This window comes from Hordeum vulgare, chromosome 5H (assembly GCF_904849725.1).
Source record: "Hordeum vulgare subsp. vulgare chromosome 5H, MorexV3_pseudomolecules_assembly, whole genome shotgun sequence".
In the NCBI taxonomy this organism is placed as follows: domain Eukaryota; kingdom Viridiplantae; phylum Streptophyta; class Magnoliopsida; order Poales; family Poaceae; genus Hordeum; species Hordeum vulgare.
This window is the reverse complement of record NC_058522.1, coordinates 222949453-222974838: the sequence shown is the minus strand read 5'-3', so window position 1 is coordinate 222974838 and position 25386 is coordinate 222949453. Positions and strand designations below refer to the sequence as shown.

The window sequence follows — 25386 nt, the reverse complement described above, 5'->3', positions numbered from 1 at the left end:
ACACCAACAGCATAATCACTAGCATCACACATAAATCGAAAAGGCAAGTTCCAATATGGTGGTTGAACAATAGGTGCAGAAGTTAAGGCTTTCGTAAGTGTTTCAAAGGCTTCTGCACAATCATTATCAAAAACAAAAGAACATATTTCTGTAATAAATTGGTAAGAGGTCTAGAAGTTTAGAGAAATCTATAATAAACCTCCTATATAAACCAACATGACCATGTAAATTATGGATACTTTTAATATCTTTAGGACATGGCATCTTCTCAATTGCATCAACTTTAGCATTATCCACCTCAATACCTTGTTCGGAACTTTTATGACCCAAGACAATACCTTCATTTACCATAAAGTTGCACTTCTCCCATTTGAAGACAGGATTAGTTTTCTCACATATCCGCAAAACTCGATCAAGGTTTCTTAAGCAATCATCAGAAGAAGTTCCATAACCAGAAAAATCATCCATGAAAACCTCAACGATCGTTTCACTAAAAATAGAGAGTATAGCAGTCATACATCATTGAAAGGTAGCAAGTGCATTGCATAATCCAAAAGTCATACGTCTATAAGCACATGCTCCAAAAGGACAAGTAAATGTGGTTTTACCTTGATTAGGTTGTGACATAGGTATTTGAGAAAAACTAGAATAACCATCTAGAAAGCAAAAATATGTGTGCTTCGATAATCTTTCTAGCATTTGGTCTATGAAGGGAAAAGGATAATGATCTTTTCTAGTAGCTTTGTTTAATTTTCTAAAATAAATTACCATTATATAGCCAGTCACAATTCTTTGTGGAATGAGTTTATTTTTATCATTACAAACAATAGTAATACCTCTTTCCTTAGGAACACAATCAACAGGACTTACCCATCTACTATCAGCTATGGGATAAATTATACCTGCTTTGAGAAGCTTTAATATTTCATTTCTTACCACTTCTATCATTTTGGGATTCAGCCTTTATTGGTGATCAACAACGGGTTAAGCATCTGATTCCATATTAATCTTGTGCTGATATTCACTGGGACTAATGCCCTTAAGATCATGAAGATTATACCCAATAGCATCTTGGTGTTTCGTCAAAGTTTTTAATAATCTTTTTTTCTTCATGTTGTCTAAGGTTAGCATTGATAATAACGGGATATATCTTCTTTTCGTCAAGATATGCATATTTCAAAGTGTTAGGTAATTGCTTTAATTCAAACATGGGATCACCATTGGTGGTGGAAAACCTCCTAGATTTTCAACATGCATGTTGTGTTTAAGGATAGGTTATTGTTCAAAGAACATTTTATCTATCTCATTTGTTTCACACATATGCATATCATTTTCATGGTCTTGCAAATATTGTTCTAATGGATCAGTAGGAGGAATGGCAACAAAAGAAAGACGATTTATTTAAGATTTACTAGGCAATTCTTTATCATGGGGTGGCTTAATGAACTTGGAGAAGTTAAACTCATGATACATACCACCAAAATTAACACTCATAGTTTCCTTTTTCGAATCAATTTGAGCATTGAGAGTGTTCAAGAAGGGCCTACCGAATACTATGGGACAAAAATCATCTTTTGGTGTGACGAGTACTAGCAAATTAGTAGGGTATTTTACTTTTCCACACAAGACTTCAACATCTCTAACAATCCCAAGTGGTGTGATGGTGTATCTATTAGCAAGTTCAATAGTAACATCTATATCTTCTATTTCAGCGGGTGCTATCTCCTGCGTAATTTCTTGATATATGGTAAAAGTAATAGCACTAACAGTTGCACCCATATCACATTAACCATGATAAGAATTGTTTCCTATTTTGACTGAGACAACCTGCATGCCAACAACGAGTTTATTTTTATCTTTAGTGTCTAGTTTGGCAATTCTAGCAGCTTCATCATAGAAATAAATAACATGCACATCAATATTATTGATCAAGAGATGTTTAACCATAGCAATACTAGGTTCTATCTTGATTTTCTCAGGGGGTTTCGTTGTTCTAACATAACATTTGTTAACCATGATTGAAGCTTTAGCAAGTTCCTTTATCCTAACACGGAAAGGTGATTTCTCAATATAAGGAATAGGCACAATTGGGTCAACATTGTAAATGATAGTTTCATCCTCAACTCTAATTAGTTTTTCAATTTTTTCTTTAATAGGTGGATGATATTTAAACCATTTCTATTTAGGGATATCAATATGAGTAGAAAAGGTTTCACAAAATGAGGTTACTATCTCACACTCAACTCCATATTTAGTGCTAAAATCATTGAAAGCATCGGTATTCATAAAAGATTTAACACAGTCAAACTCAAGTTTTATACCTAACTCTTTACCTTCGCCAAGTTCCCATCTTTCAGAGTTGTGTTTAATTATTTCCAAAGCATACCACCTGAATTCAATAGTCTTCTTCATAAAAGAACGAGAACAAGAAGTATTGAGCATGGTTTGATTATTACGAGAAAGCCGAGCATAAAAATTCTGGATAACAGTTTCTCTCGGAAGCTCATGATTGGGGCATGAATATAACATTGACTTAAGTCTCCCCCAAGCTAGAGCGTTACTTTCTCCTTCACGAGGCTGAAAATTATAGATCAAATTCCGATCACAATGAACAAGATGCATAGGAATATATTTTTTGGTGAAACTCCAATTGCAATCGATTCAAGTTCCAAGATCCTATATCATCACATAGCCCATACCATGTCAATGCTCCCCCCCCCAAATATAAAGGGAAAACCTTCTTCTTGACTTCATCTCCAGATAAACCTGCAAGCTTAAATAATCCACAAACTTCATCCTCATAGATTAGGTGCATATCGGGATGTTTTGTTCCATCTCCTGTATAAGGATTAGCTAGCCGTTTCTCTATCATACCCAAAGAAATTTCATAATAAATATTTTCAGTAGGTTCAGTAGGTTGAGGGACAACCCTTTGTGTTTCCCGTGGAGGTCAAGATACCCCGAACAAACCCCTCAAAGGATTACTCTCGAGAGTGACAAGTGACAGTCAATTTCACGACATAATGTAAGTTTTCCCTTACCAAATTCCTCTTACAATTGGCGCTTCACTCCCCGGCAATGGTGCCAGAAAAGAATCTCGATGACCGACAAGTATAGGGGTTCAATCGTAGTCCTCTCAATAAGTAAGATTGTCGAACCCAACGAGGAGCAGAAGGAAATGACAAGCGGTTTTCAACAAGGTAATGTATGCAAGCACTAAAATAGTGGTAACACGTTGTTTGATAGCACGATAATTGTAACAAGTAAGGAGTAGAAATAGTAATAACAAGTACAAAAAGGTAGACAAATCCTTTTGTGGCAAAGGACATGCCTTAACGGTTTCTTATAATAGGCAAAGCGTTCTTGAGGGCACACTGGAATTTCATGTTTTCACATTCGTCATGTCGTGTTAATTCGCGTTCGGTACTTTGATAATTTGATATGTGGGTGGACTGGTGCTTGGGTGTTTTTCTTACTTGAATAAGCCTCCCATTTATGATTAACCCTCCCGCAAGCATCCGCAACTACGAGAAAAGTCTAAAGAATAAATTCTAACCATAACGTTAAACATAGGGATCCAAATTAGCCCCTTACGGAATAGCGCATAAACTAGGGTTTAAGTTTCTGTGACTCTCGCAACCCATCATCTAATAACTACTCCAGAATTCATTCCCTTAGGACCAAGTATGGTGAAGTTTTATGTAGTCAATGTTCACATAACACCACTTAGGGAATCATAACATTCATACCATCCAAATATCGAACGAGTATCAAGTTCACATGACTACTTGCAACATGCCTTCTCCCGTGGGCTCAAGAACAAAAGTAAGTACTCACAAGTGATAAACAAGATCATGATCAGTGGGGTATTAAATAGCATATTGGGTCTCGACATTTGATCTTCCACCAAATAAACCATAAAGAATTAACTACAATATGTAATCAACACTACTAGTCACCCCCAGGTACTAGTCTAAGGTTACGGTACAAGATTGAACACAAGAGATGAATTAGGGTTTTAAGAAGATATGGTGATGATGAAGATGTTGATGACGATTAGCCTCCCCAAGTTGAGCGGGTTGTTGGTGATGATGATGGCATCGATTTCACCCTCTGAGAGGGAAGTCCCTCTGGCGGAATCACCCCGTCGAAGGGCAAAAGTGCCCGTGCCCAAGTTCTTCCTCGAGACGGTGGCACTCCGTCCCGAAAGTACTCTCCTTATTGTTTCTAGGTCAAACATGAATATACCAGAAGATGGTTTCCATAAGTGGGCTGGGTGGCCTACTACGAACGAGGGCGCGCTAGGGGGCCGGCGCGCCCTACTGCCTAGTGACCACCTGGCAGCCCCCCTCTGGTACTTCTTTCTTCCCATATCTTTTTATTTACTCCATAATAATTATCTGTGAATTTTCAGCCCATTTGGAGATGTGCAGAATAGCTATCTCTGACATAGCTTTTTCAGGTCCAGAATTACATCTGCCGGCATTCTCGCTCATGGTGTAAACCTTGAATACGATGAGAGAAAAGACATTAGAATTACTCCATAAAGTGGTATAGTGTATAAAAGCACTACAAATAAAAATACCACATCATGATGCAAAATGGACGTATCATTATGTGAGACTACATGGTACGGAATAATTTGGATTTAGTCTGATGATCATGAACATGATACCATGTTCCTTGTGGAGGACAATCTAGCTAAGTTAGAGTTGTCTGAGTTGATTTAAGGATCGAGATAAGCTTGACCTTGTGATTTACTTGGTCATGATAACAGAGTTGGTGGATATACTATGATAATAGTCCTTGCAATGATATGTGGATTGTGGGAACTCTAGGAGATTATGTAGGACTCCATCGATATTGGATTTATAGGAGTAGTAGATCTTGTAATGATTGATGGCATTTAAGGACCACTTGATTGGATTCGTAGGAAGGAAACAAGATCTTCGATTGGTATATTATGTGTTTCCTTACCAAGGGTGTGCAGTACCTTAGATATTGGTTTAGCAGAGCACTTGGATCTGTAGTGTCGTAATCAGGCTTAGCGGATTGTGTGCTTTCCTGAGGATTTTTACATAGGGATACATGTGAGTTGGGTATGGTATACTTATGTGATTTTGCTTTAGGCCTTCTCTAAAAAACTTGGAGATAAATAGCACGAGTAATGTTGGAGTTGACTTATATGAGATGGTACTTTGATAATATTGGATGAATCTGTTTGGACAAATAGGAAGGCCTATGGGCATCTAAAAACTGTGCTCAAGGACAAGGTGATACACATTCACTCACATCCTAAGATCCTTGAAACCCCGAAGCTTTACCGAGCCATAATATGGTCGGATTATGACCATAGGCATTGCCTCTAATTCAAAAAACTATGGCCAATACTCCACCTCGATCATCACCAAATCCTTGGGCAAGTGACCGTCTAGAACAAATGCCCTCTCCTTTCACATATCCCTTGAGGAATGAGCTTTGGTGATGCTGGGAGAAATATGTTGTTGTCCTCTCGGATGACGTACTTAATTACCCAATGAGATGAAGGAACACCCTATTACTATTTGGATAAGCCCCATTAACACCAATTACCATGCTTCTCAAGTGTAAGGTTTTACCTTGAAGAAGTGGACTCCTCGAAGGACACTTCAAGCAGCAGAAGATAATCTTACCCAAGAAAGATGGAGAACCACTACGGTTGGGAAACCACGACAATGAATAAGAAGCAACATAAGTCAACCACCACTCCTCTACCACCTACATCAACTATGTCAAGAAGCATCAACGTGCAAGCATGATGAAGCCTTTGGACATCAAGAGAAATTAAAGAGCCCTTTTTGGTCCAAACAAGGACGTGAAGACCTGATTGGATCATGGTGATACCTCTGTCAAAGGTGGTTCATCCCGCTTGCCAAGCCTCAGACCTTGGGGATTGGATGACTGGTCTATGCCTTTGGGTAGCCAACTCATCTAGGACCGTCGAAACCTTCCTAGATGGTATAACCCGTTTTAAACACTAAAGTCTCTAAGCTTAGTATTGGGGACTAGATCCAACCCAGACTTTTTCACAAGTACCTACAAAGAGGCAAGGAGACCAAACACTCGAAGACACACCGGAAATGTGCGTCCATGAGGATGAAGACAAATGGCTGAAGAAAAATGAAGAACATACCTGGGAAACTACTCAAGCAGAAGATCTCGACGAGAAGCCTATGTTGACACACTTCAACACTCCCAAGGTTGAAGACCACCTACCTTAAGGAAGTCAAGGATTTTACCCGTCAACGAGAAGATATACCAAAACCTTGACCCTTATACTCTAACACAAGACATCTGGATGTCACTAACCAACACGAGCAACCACAGAACCAGCACACAGACACACTACTTTGCCACGTATTCCCACTCTCGAATACATATGCAAGCCAGGCCCTTGAACGAACCTCGTTCACCAAGCTCTTGACCTTTAGTCAAGTCTAGCATACTGCATGAACACCGTTCACCCTTAGACGAAGCCGAGAAAAGAAAGCAAAGACGTATTATCAAGCAGCTCAAGACCCGATGCAGTAGTCACATCAAAGAAGAAGCAACACGGGAACATGAAGACTACTTCAGACTAGAATTTTGTATTTTTTTGTATCTTGAGGAAGAGATTCTTGTAAGGTGGGTAGGTCTGTCACACCCTATGTTTTGACTATGTCAACATAGCTCAAAAATTAGGAGCAATTAAAAAATTTGTGTGCTTGTGGTGCTTGATTTGGTTGTTGTTGGCTTGCTTGCTTGTTTGTGGTTTAATTCACAAAAATCCTCCTTCTCTCAAGACTCATATCCTTGCCCAATGACCATACCATGTGTAATGGAATTAAAGCTGTTTTACAAAATGTTCTTTTGCCCAAAAACCATTTATTTGATTTAAGCTTTCAAAACCCCCTCAATTGAGGTTTGTACTAGAAGTCTTCAAATTAGGAGAAATATTTTATTTGGATCCTATTATCAAAACGACTTCCCAAAACCATAAAATTATTATTTTATAAATTATTTTCCTATTCTATTTAAATTCCTTTTTTGAGGCCAGAAATGGTCTTTTATAGGGAAAATTTATTTTTATGTTTCCCAAGTAATTAAGAAAATTGAGGGAAACTCAATGGACATATATTTTCCATATATAAGAGTTCCAACACATGGTCATGTTCAAAATATTGGACAAAATCCTTCAAAACCTTTTTATGTATCTCACGTTTTTGAAATATTTATGTAAGAAATATTCCCAAATAATTTCAGTAAAATTCTAGCAAATCACACATGATATATGTGATGATCTTGCCAAGTTTCATATCAATCCAAGTTGATTTCGTTCACAAGAATATTCAAAATCCTCTTTGTCCACAACCAAACTTGAGAAAACTTACATTGCCAAGTGTCTCCATTTGTGCTCAAGTTTTCTAGACATATTCTAGTACCCTAACAATGCATCTGCAACAAGTGATGCATCAAGGAGAACAGATCCACTTGCCCAAATTCCCTCAATACCACTTGTGTTGATTTCTAGGATTTGGAATATTTGCATTGTCAAGTTTCTCCAATTGATCCCAAACTTTTTTGGAATTCTCTAATCCTCACGTAAAGCCACCACACCAAGTTGTGCATTAGGGGGAATTAGTTTGCATGGATAGATCTATAGAAAACCATTTTTTGCCCATTTCTAGGGTTACAGAGTTTACATTGGAAACTTTCATCCCCAAATCACAAATTTGGTTAGCAACCTCATTTATACATATGTTTCACTTATTTTAAGTTTCATACCAATGGGAATCCTTTTTCTACCCCAAACATGGTGTTAGAAATATGCCCTAGAGGAAATAATAAAATAGTTATTGTTACATTTCCTTGTTCAATATAATCGTTTACTATCCATGCTAGAATCGTATTGAATGGAAACTCAGATACATGTGTGGATACATAGACAACACACTGTCCCTAGTAAGCCTCTAGTTGACAAGCTTGTTGGTCAAAGATGGTTAAGGTTTCCTAGCCATAGACAAGTGTTGTCACATGATAACGGGATCACATCATTAGGAGAATGATGTGATGGACAAGAACCAAACTATGAACGTAGCATGTGATTTTGTCGTTTTATTGCTACTGTTTTTCTGCATGACAAGTATATGTTCCTTTGACCATGAGATCATGTGACTCACTAACGCCGTAGGAATACCTTGTGTGTATCAAACGCCGCAACATAACTGGGTGACTATAAAGGTGCTCTACAGGTATCTTCAAAGGTGTGTGTTGAGTTAGCATGGACCGAGACTGGGATTTGTCACTCTGTATGACAGAGAGGTATCTTGGGGCCCACTCGATAATACAACATTCCTTGCCATTTTTCTTTTACAAGAGGGATTATAAAATCCATATTAAATTCATTTTTGCTCCAAAATAGATGATTCAAATTCCTACAGATTCCTAAAATCATGTACTATCCAAATATGTACATTGCACATTTTTCGAGAGATATTTCCTGCACTCCTAATATTGAAATTCAAATTTGAACACTTCAAACCCCTCCTTGCAAAATTCCTATAGAACTCAAATCAACTCCAAATGGAGTGATCCAAATTCCAGAGGCTCCAGAAATCATCACCTATTTATCTAGCCCTGGTGAACATTTTTTCATGCATTATTGCTGTTGCACCAAATAAATACTCCCATTTCCCATTTATTCCATCTTTGTAAATTCATAGGAAATACATACCAACTCCAAATCCAGTGAATCCACTTACTAAATTCTTCTAAAATCATGGCCTATAAAATGGATGCATTTATACATTTCGGTTAATGTTTTGTTGTAAGCTTCTTATACGATCATCAATTCCTAAATTCCACTATCAAAAATCTTTGGTTATCCAAATCCATTAGAACAAACTTTAAGTATTCTTAAGACCATAGGTGGCCAAGAAAAATAAAATCCTTTTTATAGAGCACTTTTATTTTCTGATTGTGATCTTTCCTACGGTGGTTGTTCCATGATAGTTGATGAAGTAGACGAGGTGCTCGGAGTTGGACTAAAAGCTCGTGAAGACCTCGGAGACTCTGCTGAACCAGGCAAGTAGCCCCTTAACCATGAGTTGAAACCTTTTTTATGCATGTCATATGGCACCTTATTTCGTTGCATATGAATCATGTTGAATCGGTGACCACCTCGGTGGGTTGACTCCGATATTTCCTAGTTGGTACTTGCACGGAGCATGACCCTACCTTCCTATGAGGGTTGTGCGGGTGGGAAGTAGTTAGGATGCTAGTAGTTGCTAGGACGATGGGATGGGAATATGCATGGTGTTGGAAAAAGGAATTCTTTCAAAGGATTTTGAAAAACCCCGTCGGGTGCAACTAATGCCCGAGGGAGATGGTGACGAGTTTTGTAACCACTTGAGAAAGAAGTGGTGTACCGAGGCAACGTGTGTGTGTGTGTGTGTTTTCGAAAACAGAGATATTTTAGATTTGTCGGCCATCCTAAACTTACATGCACAACCACGATACCCCTTATGGAAGGGGGTTTGTTGATTACCTTGGCTCGTACTAGCAGAGAGCCTGCATTACTAGTGGTGGGAGTGACGTGGTTACTCTCAAGATGAGGTTGTGCCAGGAAATGACGACCATGGACTGTTTTTATAGACACCACGCACACCATTAGTCCCTACTTGGATGGTACTTGTGATTTACATTATCTGGGCTATGTGCCAACTAGTGGACTCTACGTTAGTATATTCAGGGGAAAGACATTGTTCGAGTACTTAACTCGGCTATGGACAATACCGCGAGTCATGGCTTGGCACAGAAGTTTCCCGAGTCTTGTTGGTAAAGTGTGCAACCTCTATAGAGTTTATAACTATTTGAATAGCCATGTCCAAGGTCAAGGACAGTTTGGTGGTGCTGCTTACACTACTTCCATATGTTTTCACAACTTGCTGTTTGTCGGAGAAGAATGACAATGTGAGAAAGGTGGTACTTGAGCTAAGTTAGTTCACTTGTCATGAGGAGTGAACATGAGATGTTCAACCGCTTGTTTATATTGATATCTGAAATTGTTCACTTGAATGTCAGTTACCTCATGATGCATGCCTTCATAAGATATTGATCATGTCATTGCACCAAAAAATAGCTTTCTGTAACTTACCTACTAGTTCTGTATCATGCATTGTCATACCTCGTTCCAAAACATGGGTTGCTTGCGAGTATATTCAAAGTACTCATTGGCTTTCCACTGATTATTTTATTGCTCGAGCATGAAAGAACATGATATGATGAAGAGTACTTGGTGATGCACGTGCGAGCTAGGACGCTTTTCCAGTCAGAATGTGTATAGGGTTAAGGCAGATGGCATGGGTTCATGGTATCGATAAAGATTTTCTGCTGCAAATATATGAACACTTGGCCATGAAGGCCATATCTGAGTAAAATGGTACGTAATGGATGTAAGACCCTTGTTAATCAGTTTATGTGTGTTCATTGAGCATTGATCTCTAGTTAAACAATCATTACATGTTCAATAATCATTTCATCACACTGAAGCAGAAAGTGAAAAGAAAAAAATTAAGATAACTATTAGGTTGCCTCCAACAAGCGCTATTGTTTTATGCCCCTAGCTAGGCATAATGCATATGATAAAGTGTTGTCATATTTTCGAGAATGACCTGTGATGCTATGATCATATTCAATCCTTTCAGCGGCAAGTATTATGATTGGTAAGAAGAAATAATTGAAATAACTAAATAGCACAACACAAGGATTCGAAAGATCTACTGCACGAGGAACATGTGGCTCTTCTTTAGGTTTTTCATAAGTCATAGTCACCTCCTCGTTGTATAAGTTCCAGTAGAGTGATTTTATTAATTGTATTTCAATCTCATAACCCAATCTAAGTTTTGGTATAGAAAATTGATCATTGTGTTCAAAAATATTATCAACTAATACATTAAGCGGAACCTTCTTCCTAAGATTCTCATCATAAGCAACATAGTCTGTGGATCTTAGTTTTCTTATTTATTCCAACTAATAAGGAATCTCCTCTATGCATGGGCACTCACCATTTACTGTAAAATGATAAAATATATCCCTAGCTTCTTTCATGATAGTACTAAATTCTGGACAAAGAAATATAGTAGCTAGACGTTTGGTGGAAGCTTCATGGATATTAGAGAATTCTAGAAAGAACCATTGTATGAAAGGGTGCATCTGCACAAATTGTCTTTCCAATTAGACTATAATCAAAGATAAAGCATCAACATAACTTGTATTTCTAGAAACAATTGAACCTCTTGTCAATGGTAATGATCCTCCACAAGTGAAAAAATCTTGAATCACACCCTTTCCAATACTATTACCAGTACCTATGCGGAGTTTCTTAGTTTGCATAATAAGTTCTACCTTAGAAGGATCATCTCCCGCAAGGTTATCAAGTTTTTCATTAGCAACTTAATCAAAATTTCTTTTAGCATTCTCATAGCAAGGTGAAGTTGGAAAATCAAGGGTTTCCTCACGGGAGGCGGAGGCATCACTAATTTCATACTCGCACATGATAGCTACTTTCAAGCAAACTAAATAGCGAATATGCAAACTAGTGACAAGGTGAGAAAGCAAAGGTAAATATTTTTGTATTCTTGATTTTTTAAGAAAGAAAGATACAACACCAAATAAAAATAAGAACAAGTGAATCATAATTTGTGTAAAGTAAATTGATAGTTGGTGATGATATTCCCCGACAACGGTGCCAGAAATCCTTCCTTGTGCTTGTGATCTGCGTATGCTTTTCCGTGAAGAGGAACGGATAGTTGCAGCATAATGTGGGTATGTATTTACCTCGATTAAGAAATCAAGGTTTATTGAACCAATAGGAATATCAATCCTCAACTGTCTTCAGTGGCTGCACACAAAAGAGCAAACAACTTGCACCCAACGCGGTCAAGAGGGTTGTGAATCCCCTTGATCTCGTTATTTGTAAGCGAATGAGGTGTGTAGATAATAGTTGATAATTGTGACTTTCAAAAGAAAAGAAAAGAAAAAAATAATAGTGAGGAAATTTTAAGTTTTTTGAATATATAAATGAATACACCCGGGGGCCATAGTGTTCTCTAGTGGCATCTCACAAGAAAGCAAAATATGGTGGGTAAACAAATTATTGTTGGGCCATTGATAGAACACCGGGTAGTTATGTGATTTTCACGGAAATAATCAAGTGTATATAGGCATCACATCTATAAGCAAATAGGGCGACTCCTGCCTGCACCTACTACTATTACTCCACCCATCGACCGTTATCTAGCATTCATCTAGATTATTATGTAAAACAGAGTAATGCTTGGAGAATAATGACCTGATGTAGTCAAAGTAAACTCAACTAATATGAATAAACCCCATTGTTTTATCCTTAGTGGCAGAAACACAAAGATGAATCTTGTCCCCTTATGTCACTAGGATATAGAAATTCGCCAGGTTGAACCGACTACAACACACATCTACCACTGAAGAAAGATCAAACTACTTGGCCAAAGCAATTCAATACATATGATAGATTTATGAAGCTATGATGGTCATGCAAATAAGAATCATACAACTCAGAGAAGATTCATATCCTTTTCACGAATAATCTGAACATAAATGGACAATTCATCGGATCCCAACAAACACACCATACAAAAGAGTTGCATCAGACCGATCAAAGCGAAGATGTGATTATCATTGTATTGAAGATCAAGAGAGAGAGAGAGAGATAGAAATATAGATACCAACTACGGACCTGTAGGTCTATGGTGAACTACTCACACATCATCATGAGGGCATCAAGGTTGATGAAGAGGCCCTCCGTGATCGATCCCCCTTCCGGTAGTGTGCCAGAACAAAGCTCCGGATGTGGTCGCAGTGGAACAGAGACATGTGATGGCATAAAAAGTATTTCATGGATATATATATATATATATAGGGTTTGTGGAATGTTTGGGAATGTATAGGCCAGAGAACGAGGCAAGAGGGGCCACAAGGAGGGGGACAAGGCGTCAGGGCGCGGCCACCCCCTAGTCGCGCCCGGTTGCCTTGTGGGCTCCTCGTGTGGCTTCGAGTCTCCTCCCGAAGTTTCCGGGAGTTCGTTTGGAACTAAAAACCTAAAAAAACCACAAAAGGGCAACTGGCACTTGGGACTGGGTTAATGGGTTAGTGCTCAAAAATAATATAAATTGGTGCATTACGACCCAAATGGTATCTTAAGATGATAATATAAGAGCGTGGAACAATCGAAAATTATAGATACGTAGGAGACGTATCAGTGACGGTGACGGCCAAAGAGGCCATGGTGATGAGAGAGATTAGCGACGCGAGAGGGAGGAATGAGAGGGGGATAGGGTTCACGGGGGTGTTAGGGCCGTCTTGTAGCTGCCGGTGGGACGACACATGGCCGCTACAGCATCGGGTGTGGCTGGTGGCACGCATCCGCGCGCCCGTGTTGCTCTTGATGAACAGGAGGAGGACAATGGGGGCCAGGTGGGATGGGCCTCCATGTGCACTTGAGGCCAAGTACATAGTGGGAACTTCTTCTTTTTTCTTTTTCATTTATTTTTACCTACTGTGTTACTTTATTTCAAAATTAGAACTACTTTTGTAAATTATGGGAACTGGTCCAATGTTTACAATGCAATACTTAGCATTCCTAGAAAAGGTTTGGGGGCATAGGAAATAGTCTAGATTTTCCATAATTCAAATCGACATTTAAAATATTGTTTGGTCTCTATTTGAAAACTTTAGGGCATTTAAATACCTCGTAAAATGTTGGTTTTAATTTGACTAATACTTAAAGAATATTTGCAATCCAACCATGATTTTAGTTTTCAAGTTTGCGAAAATATTTAATCTAGTTATTAATTGAATTTTGAATTTCAAAATGAATTGTAAATGAGATAGGATTTCAAAGATGATCTAGCACTATTTAGCAGAAAGGATTCTCCTAATCATGGTGATCATTGTAGCTTGATTATAGGGGTTACTGTAGCTGATAACTAGGTGTGATACAACAGTGCTCCACTAAAAGAAATATTGTCTCGAGATTTAAGAGCTGGAGTGAGGGGGGGGATTTTTGGCTACAAAATTATTACAGATCTTCTCGTTCTTGGTTGCTCTTCTAGAAGAAGTTGATCCCTTTCGTTGATGTTTTAAATTCTCTGTCTCAGGTCATCCTGATGAACTAGTCGTCCTTTATTCAGGATCTTCATCGTCCTATGAATGTGATAAGAGGGAAAACTCTAGAAGAACGTATCTCCACAAAGTTGGGCATATAACGGTGAATTCTGGGAAGAATACATGAATTATTACTCGAGTTGTAACCTAGGGAATACAGAGCAATAATTGATGGTACAAAACATTCAAATGGGTAGGAAATCATTCGATGCGTAATCAGTAGATGAAGTGGGTTGAGAGCAATGATAATAAATATTGCATCTGATACTAGAACAGAACATCTATTGGACGGCGGATGGGGAATTACATACGAGGCAAAGTGAAAATGATACTATGGAAGCAAAGATGTATAGGAGAGTCAGGTTTTGAACCTATGGAAATGTGCATTATGATCCCACCATGTGTGTTAAGAGTAGGAAGAGCGGCGACCTCTTGCACGGCCATGGTAGCACGACATATTAGAGAATAGCTTGGCAGCTATGTTGGCAAAATCGTCGATACCAAGGGTAGGGGATGAATAGAACAATTTTACAGTTTGTTGAAGTGAGGCGGACCAATAGGAAAGGTTCTCATCCACCGGTGGCTACCGGGAAGTCATGAACGTACACTGAGGTGCTTACCTAAGCAGGGATTTAATACTTCTTATATCATATGACCCTCAAGAATGGTTAAACAGACCGATGGAAAGGAAAAGTGATCATCCACAAGTAATAGGAGTGCATCCTTCACACGAACAATCAGTGTGTGATATACATAACAGGATAGCAAGTAGATAAAGAGGCGACGAAATTCATGATATTACCCATATAATGGTGTTTGGATAATTGATCAGTAAACACTTAGCATTGTTCTTCCAATGTTCTTGTTTGAGGGTCGGAGTACCATGGTCATACTTCAGGGAAGCATCGACATGGTCACTAGGTAAATTTCGGACTTTGGATACATAAGGGATCCCTCAAGAACAACTTATAACATAAGACCTTACATAAAGACCAATGCCATAATTCTAGGAAATGTTCTAATCATCATATCTACCCGGGATCCTGATCTGAGTCGTGCCAGGATGACTCAGACTCAGGATGCCTAAGAAGAAGAGGGGGCGACAAAAATTGACGAGATGATGATGCAAGATTCGAGGGATATGAACTATGGAAGCAAGTCTTGAATCATGATTTGGATTGTAAGACACATGAACACAATGTCAAGACATTCATGCCCACATGGAATTCTTACAATAAAATACAACTGAGTTATGATTTGGCAACCATCATCAAGAATATCAAGGTCCTTGTGTAATGATTAGATATTATGAAGGAACTTCTTTTCCTTAATCAAATCAGTCAGTGGTTTGGGGTTCTAAGAAATATATATGAAGTGAAGTGATACTTGCGATCTGCGTTGGGTTTTCCATAAAGACGAACAGGTTATCCTAGCACAATGTGGGTAAGTATTTCCCTCTGTTGTGAAACCAAGGTTTATCGAACCAATAGGAATATCAACCAGAACCATCTTCAGTGGTTGCACACAAAAGAACAAATAACTTGCACCCAATGACGAGAAGAGGGTTGTCAAACCTCTTGTTCTTGTAATTTGCAAGCGAGTGAGGTGTGTCAATAATTGTAGATAGCAAGATAAAATAAAAACAAATAAAAGTCAGCAAGGTATTGAAGATTTTTGATATATGTTGTGAATAGACCCGGGGGGCATAGTTTTCCCTAATGTCATCTCCCATGAAAAATAGCATATGCTGGGTAAACAAATTATAGTTGGGCAATTGATAGAAAAGTGGATAGCAATGAGATATTCATAGAAATGATCATGTGTATATACTCATCACGTCCATAAACAAATAGGCCAACTGCTGCCTGCACCAATTACTATTACTCCACCCATCAAACGTATACAACGTGCATCTAGAGTATTAAGTAAAACAGAGTAATGCATGGAGAACAATGGCATGTTGTAGACATAGTAAACTCAAGAAAAATGAATAAAACCCATCGTTTTATCCTTAGTAGCAGAAACACAAAGATGCATCTTGTCCCCTTCTGTCACCGGGATATAGAAATTCACCAGGTTTAACCTACTACAATGCACCTCTCTCACCAAAGAAATATCGATCTAGTTGGCCAAATTATTTCAATAGATCGGATAGAATTATAAAGCTATCATAATCATGCACATAGGAGTCATATAAGTATTCAGAGGAGACTCAAATATTTATCATGAATAATCTGAACATAAACCCACAATTCATCAGATCCCAACAAACGCATCGCACAAAAGGTAATACATCATGTGGATCAAAGAGAAGATGGGATGATCATTGTATTTAAGATGAAGGGAGAGAGATTGCCATCTAGGTACTCGCCATGGACACATAGGTATGTGGTGAAATACTCAAAAATCATCATGAGGGCAACAAGGTTGATGAAGAGGCCCTCCGTGATTGATTCCCCTCCGGCAAAGTGCCGGAACGGAGCTCCAGATGGCCTCCCGTTGGAACAGAGACTTGCAGCGGAGTAAAAAGTGTTTCTGCACTCCTTATGGTGTTTCAAGGGTAAAATAGAATTTATAGGACGGAGAACGGAGTCGGGAGGGCCACGAGGGAGGCACAGGCCATCAGGGTGGACCCCCGAGGCCGCGCCCTGTTGGCTTGTGGGCCCCTTGTGCAGCCACCAAGCTTCTTTCGATACTCCTCGGTCTTCTTTTGGTTTAGAAAAAATCACCAAAAATTTCAGGCCAATCTGACTTTGTTTGGTATGGAAAATCTGAAAAGTGAAAAACATGCCAAAAACAACAACTAGCACTAGGAACTGGGTCAATAGCTTAGCGCTCAAAAATAATATAAATTGGTAAATAAATACCGTAAAAGTATTCTAAAATGATAATATATCAGCATGGAACAATGAAAAGTTATAGGTACGTTAGAGACGTATCAAGCATCCCCAAGCTTAATTCATGCTCGTTATCGAGTAGGTAAATGATAAAAACAAAAAATTTGATGTGACATGCTATCCATGATGTAAATTTATGCATGTATGCTCATTGAGAAACGATGAATTAACAAATATTAACACATGAATTCTTATTGGTATAAGCAGCAAAATTATAAATCTTTCAAAGTATATGATCCTCAAAGATTGTTTTACCCCATTCATCTTATTATATTATCAACGCACGGCTCCATCTTCACCAAATTAATACAAATGTCAAGATCCACGGTGTCCAAGTCAGGAAATTGGATCATACTTTTTCAATATGCATCAACTTTTTACTTCACGCAATACATGAGCGTGGAACATTGGACATAGCATAAAGGTGGAAGAGAATAGGGTGGTAGGTTGTGAGATTGATGGAAGAGGTTTCTAGAGGGGGGTGAATATACTACTTGCATAATTAAAATTCTAGCATTTTCCCAATTTAATGGTTGGCAGATTTTAGCGATTCTGACAAGTCTAGTGCACCCTACACAATTTACTTAACAAATTTGGCAACAGAAAGTAAAGACTTTGCACATGTAGTAAGAAGTCGAGCTTAGGAATATCAAACGACAAGAAGTTGACACGTTGATTTTTGGCATGGTTTCGATAGGTGGCGCTATCGTACGTCCATGTTAGTGGAGACTTCAACCGACAGAGGGTAACGGCTGCGAGAGTCCACGGAGGGCTCCACCCAGAAGGATTCCACAAAGAAGCGGCCTTGTCTATTCCACCATGGCTTCCGTCCACACGGGACTAGCCTCACTCACGGTAGATCTTCATGAAGTAGGCGATCTCCTAGCCCCCAAAAACATCTTGGTTCAACTCCACAACACGAAGTAGGAGGCTCCCAACGACACCTAACCAATCTAGGAGGCACCACCCTCCAAAAGGTAATAGATGTGGCAGAACGATGAACTCCTTGCTCTTGTGTTTCAAAAGATAGTCTCCTCAACACACAATCACACTCTCTCAGATTTGGCAGCGGTAGGAGAGATTGATCTTGTAGAAAGAAACTTGGGGAGGCTATAAATCAAGTTTCAAATGGTTGGAATGGAATCTCTTGATCTCAACACATGAGTAGATGGCTCTCTCTTGGAAAAATGGATCTAGCAAGTTTAAGGGTGTTCTGAGTGCTTCCTCAACGAATGAGAGGTAGGTGGAGGGGTATTGTGACAGCCCGATGCCGACGTTCCAGAAGATTCCCCTTCTATTCCGTTTTCGTCGTGTGTCTTATTTTTATTTGTTGCATCATCATCGCATCATGTGCATCATCAGCATTGCATCGGCAACCCGTTGCCGCCAGTTTTCAAAACTTGCATCCGTTGTTAGTTGCCGGTTCTCGTCATTGACCGTTCTGAGCCCGACCGCACACGCACGCGCCCGCGGCATCGTTCGAAACCCTGTTTTAAAAGTGTGCATAAAAACTTTCTCTGATTGGGTTGAGATTTGACGTACGGTGTTATTTTAATATAGCTAGGCCGCCTGTCGAATTTCGTCGCGATCGGAGTCCGTCGGGTACCCGAACGGTCGACCGTAGCGACACCGTATTCGGTCTACCGTTGGACGTTTGTCGGTGTTTCAAAATACGTTGCCAGGCTGCCCGTTTTCCCTCTCATCCCTGCTGAGCCCCTCTATACAGTGCACCGACCATACGCGTAGCCTAGCCCGGAGACCTCCCTAAACCCGAACCGGGTGCTCGTGACCGTTGGGTCCAGATCAACCCGGTTTTACTATAAATCGTTTTCGGTTTGCCCATTGGACCCCCTACCCTAATTATCTGGACCACCCGATCTAAATCGAAAGGTCCAGATGCCCCTATTACCTAACCCCTAGGGATAAATAGGTCCAACCCTAAATTCTAGGAGAGCTGTCCCATCAGCGCCGCCGCCGCACACCACATGGGCTCCTTCCTCGTTTTCCTCCTCCTCCCATTCAGGCATAGATCCAGTCCCTAGAACCACCTAGTTTTCCCCGCTAGGAGCTAGCACGAGGGAGACTGCGCCGGCCAGGTGTTCCGCTACTGCCGACATCCGCCAGGTGTGGCTCGCCTCGAGGGAAGGGTGCGAGGCAGCGAGCCTCCGTGTTGACCGAGGATCAGGCGTCCCCCGCGCCCTGTGCAGATCGCGCCAGCCGCCGCAACTTCCCGCTCGCTGCACCCCGTGTGGGCTCCCGCAGCGCTCGGTATCTTCCCCACGTTGACCCGACAGTCTTTCCCAGATCAGCCGTCGCAGCTCCCGAAATGCCCCGAGGCCGGCCGCCGGAGTACCCTCGCGGGAGAGCCCCGTCGGAGCTCCCTCCTCTCTCCTCTCTGCTCCTCTCTTCTTCTCTCCCTCACCCGGATCTCTCTCTCCCCCGCAGGTCGCCGCGCCATGGCCGGAGTTCGTCGAAGCTCCTCGATGGCCGGCCGCCGCCGGGAATGGAACCCCGACGGCCGGATCCATCCAGCCCGCCGGGATCCGGCCTCCTCTCGCCCCCGTCGCTGGGGTCTGGCCTCCCATGTCCTGCCGTTGGGCATGCTGCTGCTTCGCCAGAGGTGCGTGCCCACGAGGAGGACGATGGCCACCGAGCGCAGCGCTGCTGGTGGGCCTGCTCCACGCACTCGCCCCCGTGGGCCTCCTCCGTCCGCCCTAGGCCTGGCTCCCCGCCGTCATGGTCCCGAGGCCCACTCAGGTGAATCCCCCCTTGCCAGCCTTTTTCCCGCACTAGGCGTCCGATAGTGGTCGCGCCCTCTCTGTTAGGCCCATTAGTTATTCAGGTGATTTTTTTTCGGAATAATATAAATTCCAGAAAAATAGACGTTTATAAAATGCGTGTATCTTTTAAACCGTTTGTCGGATCGCGATGAATTACATGTTTATTTCGTGTAGATTTTCGCGTAGAACCCGATTATCCAACTTGCATAAATGTTTGACGATATTTAGCGTGTCGTGTGCATGGATTAACATGCTGTCCTATTATGTTTGCGTCCCGTATTATTTTTTCGCGCGTGCCCGGACTGCCCGTATACCGTAGATTAAATGCCTATGTTTTAGGGACCATTATTCCATGTATTTTAGAGCGGTCATAGGTATTTTTGCATGTATGGATAGTTTATTTTCCCGTGTATAGGTTATCTTTCCTGCATTTTCGTGTGGCATTATTTTGTTGCGCAATCCCACGTATTTTATATGTTTTCGGGGTAGAAAAATCCCTTGGATTTTTCTGTGCAATTAGTTTTAGCATTAGAGCAAGTTAGTCCGCGAGATATTTTGCTAAGTTGCCCTCTTGTTTAATTCGTAGGATTTATTCCGTGCGTCGTTTGACGGAGTTGTCAACTAGAGAGTTGATCTTGGATGTTTGGTTTAGCCCCTAGTATTTTTGGTTGCAATAGAAATGCATGTTTAGGTGTTGTTTGCTTGCTCTCAAGTTGCTAGAAATAGTGCTAATTTGGAGGTGCTGAAATATTTCTAAGTCTGGAATCTGTTATATTTTGTTGATGTCTTGTCTTGCTTGCATCTTGTGATTTGTAGCTCTTTTGAGGTTGGTCCAATGGAGTTAGTTGTACCCCTTGTGTTTCTCTAGCATGCTGTGAAGTTTCATGCCATTTGGAGTCCTGTAGCTATAGGTTTTTCTGCTGTCAATATAGCTTCAGACCGAAAACTGCACTTTCGTGAGGTGTAATTTTCTCTAAGTCTGAAATACTGTGTGGGAAGCCATTTTGTGACTTATTTCCCTAGTGTTCCTTGCTGCCATGCTAGTGGTTTTAAGTTGTTCGTTGTAGTGATTCTTGCCCTCTTCCGTGCCATGCCTTGCTTGTGCATATCGGAGTTGTGTAGCCGTAGTTGTGGGGGCGTAGAAAATGCTATATGGCTGATTTTGGCAGATTGTAGTCATTTCTTGTTTTGCTCGTAGTTTTTGAACCGTAGCTCCGATTTGATCGTGTCCTACATGAAACTTGCTTAGAATCTCATGTAATTTTATTTTATCTTGCTGTTTGTATGTTTTGAAGTGCTCGTAGCCATCGTTGCACACATATTGCATTCATGCCATCATATCTTGCGGTGCTTGTATCTTTTGAACCGTAGCTCCGTTGGAGATGTTCTTTATGTGTAGATTGCTTGAAATGACGCGTAGAATCACGTGAACCTATTTGTTGTTCTGTTTAACAACTAATTAAATGTGTTAGTTCAGATCTGGACAGAATTGAAAATTAACATGTGAGGTCGTTTCGGAGATGCTACAAGTCATTTCCGACCTCATTTAAAATGCCTAGATAGGTAGATTAATATTGCCGTGTGTCTAATCAGGAGAGAACTAAATAATTCATATGTGGAGTTTCGCCAATATGCAACCCGTTGCATATTGAACTTCACTTAATGTGTAGTTTTGATTGTGTGAAATTGTCATGCCGTGACTTGCATGTATTCAGCTGCTCATGCATCATTTGTGTTGTGCATCGTGTGGTGAAATTCGTGTGTTGATTTTTGTTTTCGGTTTGCTTCGTCTCGATAGAGTTCCGCAAGCGTGTCGGATGTGAGGACCCGTTCGACTACATCGGTTCGTCTGCTTCACGGAGACATTCTTCTTCCAAGCGGGATCTCAGGCAAGATGATCATTTCCCGTAGCTAGTTCCATCCGTCGTGTCCTGAGAACGAGATACGCGGCTCCTATCGGGTTCGTCGACACGTCGGGCGGCCTTGCTGGATTAGCACTACAAGAAATAAGCTCGTTTATGACTAAAAATATTGACGACGGTTTTATTGGTCATAGATCTATGACTAACATCTACAAAAAGGTCATGAGGTGTCTAAGAGGGTCCAAACCGTAGAAAGTTTTGACCATCTCTATCAAGAAGGTCATAATCCCATTGCCCAAAAAGGTCACTAGCATGTGTAGCTCTATCTATGCCCGCATTGTAGGTCCTCCATGACAAAATAAAGAAGGTCATAGGCTTAAACAGATGTGACTGGGCAGAAAACTCAACAATTTCGCATATGTGTCTTGTATAGCTATCGACAAGGCCACAAATGGAAAATGAATTTTACGTCCAAAGAAAATGAAAACTCCCTTTAGCAACATTGTTTGTCATTCCAAGATGCACCCTTGTCCAAAATTGTTTGACCGATTTCCTTCCGATTCCATCTGATTTCCTTCTGATTCGATAGAAAACTCTTTAAATGGCAAAAATAGCTTTAGACGCCCGCCACGTGGCTCCAGAGTGTGACCCCCTTCATGAACGGCACCGTCATTTTCACTTGAGGGTGGAAACAGCCACACAATTGATTACTTCTCATTGGTGGAAACATTTATGCCTTAGATCAATGACATGCCGCACATCCACCCGATATTCATGTGTGGTAGCAGTCGGGCGGGTTGACATGGTCCTAGACGAGGCCGCCAGATCCTTCACCGATGTGGATGCAGTTAGTACTTGCCCTTCTTCGTCGGTTAAGAGGGTAGAAAAAATTAGAAGAAAAATAAAAAGAAGAACACAATTGCATGAGCTTGATTCCTATTGGTGGAAACATTTGTTGCACGGATCGATGACGTGGCGCATACCCATCCATCTATCCATCTGGCTCTCCACCCCACATCCCTCCATCCATCCATAGAGAAAAGGAAAAAAATAGGAGCCCACGAGAGAGAGAGAGAGAGAGCCCACCTAACTCCAGCGTCACCCCCCCTCTCTGTCTCGTAACCTCGCTCCTCTCGCTCCACGATCCCCTATCCCTCGCCGCCGCCACCACCCACCGGCCTATTCCGATGAGCTCTGACAATGGGAAGCCCCGCCCTGCCCTGCCCCGCCCACGTCCCCGTCCCGACCCGACCCGCCCCGCCCCGCCCCGACCCCGTCCGCTCGTTTGTAGGGTTAGGGTTCCGGCGAGCAGCTCCTACCTCCCGCCGCCGGCGGTGATGGGTGTCCCGGCGTTCTACCGCTAGCTGGCGGAGAAGTACCCGATGGTGGTGGTGGACGTGGTGGAGGAGGAGGCCATCAATATCGAGGGCGTCAAGGTCCCCGTCGACACCTCCAAGCCGAGCCCCAACAGCCTCGAGTTCGACAACCACTACCTCGACATGAACGGGATTATTCACCCGTGCTTCCACCCCGAGGACAGGGTACGTACGCTCGCCCCCTCCCCCGCGTCAATGTCGAGATGTGTTATTATTTTTAGATGATTGGGCTGTTCGATTTGGTGCTTCCGGGCGAGGAAGACCGCGAGTGGATGGGCTTGGGATGGCCTGGATGCGTAGATACGTGGTAGATTTGTGGGAGCTATGCAGTTACCTTGGGGGGAATTAAATTACTTGCAGAATGGCAGTTGCGATTGAAGGGAGCTCTTAAATTGTCCCGGAACCATCCTGAGGTGTTAGGAAGATGTTGTAGTTCAACTATTCCAATTTGATGCTGCACTTCTATGACGAAGTCCGAGGCTTTTGTTCTTCTGTCAAACGATGCTGAAAATTACTTTCTGGGCAAGTGAATCTGCCAAGAAGATTCAAGTTAATTTTTGTTAGGAGGCTCTGCAGTTTGTGGACTCCACACTGCTGCTTTATAAGCAGTTCTACTGGAAGCATTTTATTTCCCCCCTAATATGAGCGTTCTAACATTTGCTTATTGCTCAGTTGTTATCAATATCAACTTCTACGTTGACCGTGGTTCTCTATTCTATTGTATTTTCTGCCACAGGCCTCCCAACAACATTCGCTGAGGTTTTCCAGTGCATGTTTGATTACATAGATAGACTCTTTGTCATGGTTCGCCCTTGGAAGCTTTTGTACATGGCCATTGGTACGTATTTCATCCCTTTGTTATCTTTTCTGTTTGGCTGTTCTAATGTTGATCAAACTGATGCAGTCATACTCTTCCTTTAGAAGGAATAGGCATCCTCTTCCCTGAACAGTGGAAAACATGTTAAGCTTTCCTTTGAACAACTTACTATTGTCCGTACTTGCATTTGACACATTTTCTCCATTTGTATTATCCTACAATGGCTTACAGATGGTGTGGCTCCTCGTGCTAAGATGAACCAGCAGCGCTCTAGACGATTCAGAGCTGCAAAAGATGCTGCTGATGCGGTCAGTATTCTAGTGGAATTATCTTCTTATATTAATATTCAGTATAATCGTACAATTGTATCCAAATAATCTCATAGTATATATACCAGTATCTGGATTTAAAACAGAGACCATCCAGCTAAATATTCTGAGTATATTAAAGCAGCAGCTCTAAAATCTTGGAAACGCTAATTTTTGATGCATGACGCTGATGTGTAGTCTGATTCAAATCCCTCTATTAGTACTCATATTATTACTCGGCATGATTCAATTTTTCCATATTATTACTCGGGCACCACTCTTCAGTCTCATCTAGGTCTTACAATTAGTGTATCCCACTTCCCACACAAGTTGGATTTTTGTAGGTCGTGAGATAGAAAACAAACATACTCTGTAGTTATGCGACACCAAGACTGAAACATTTTCAGTCCAACAGTATCACATATCTACAAAGATAAAATGAACTACCATATAGAACGACTAACCATATTCAAACTGCAAAGAAAATTGTGAAGTTATTTTCACAGCAGATATATACTAGCTTTGAGAAAATAAATAGACGTAATCGATCGAGAGAAAGAGCTACATGTTGCGAGTGATAACTCCATGCCCATCAATTCTGAACTTCTAACAGAGTGGGCACTGTAGGATCTTCTTATTATAAAAGAAGAAACTGACATATAGGTTACACATCTTCTTATTCGTAAGAGAAAAAATTGACATATAGGTTACACATCTAATTTTCCGTGGTTTAGATTTTTCTTTTGTGATGAAGAATAAAGTCTACTTTTAGAATCTCAGTCTTTGCGTGCCACACTGAGTGATCAGAGGGCTATATACAATAAAATTTCACAGGTTTTTAACACCCGGGCTATAGCACATAATTTTTTATTCCAGAAACAAAGGTGCCCCCCTCTCTTTTTCACAAGCTAACTATCTTTCATCCTGGATGTTCTATTAACTAATGTTACTATGTACAACAGAAAACAAAAGTGTCGTTCGTCTGATGGTCACAGGTTTGTTCTATTTTTTTCACAGCAGCTGAAAAAGGTAATCATCTTCATTTTACAACACATTGTTCATTTTCCCTATTTTCTTTTTAATTAGTTGGGATAGACGGAACCTGACACATGTGACTACGCTACCA

At 40.9% G+C, this 25386-nt stretch overlaps 1 long non-coding RNA gene across 1 annotated transcript; it reads left to right on the top strand.

Annotated features, from left to right (window-relative positions):
• Positions 1-23917: 23917 nt before the first annotated feature.
• On the top strand, positions 23918-24261 carry LOC123399582. Its single transcript, XR_006610399.1, has 2 exons — positions 23918-23973; positions 24184-24261. It is a non-coding gene; the product is annotated as an uncharacterized LOC123399582 (long non-coding RNA).
• The last annotated feature ends 1125 nt before the right edge of the window (positions 24262-25386 follow it).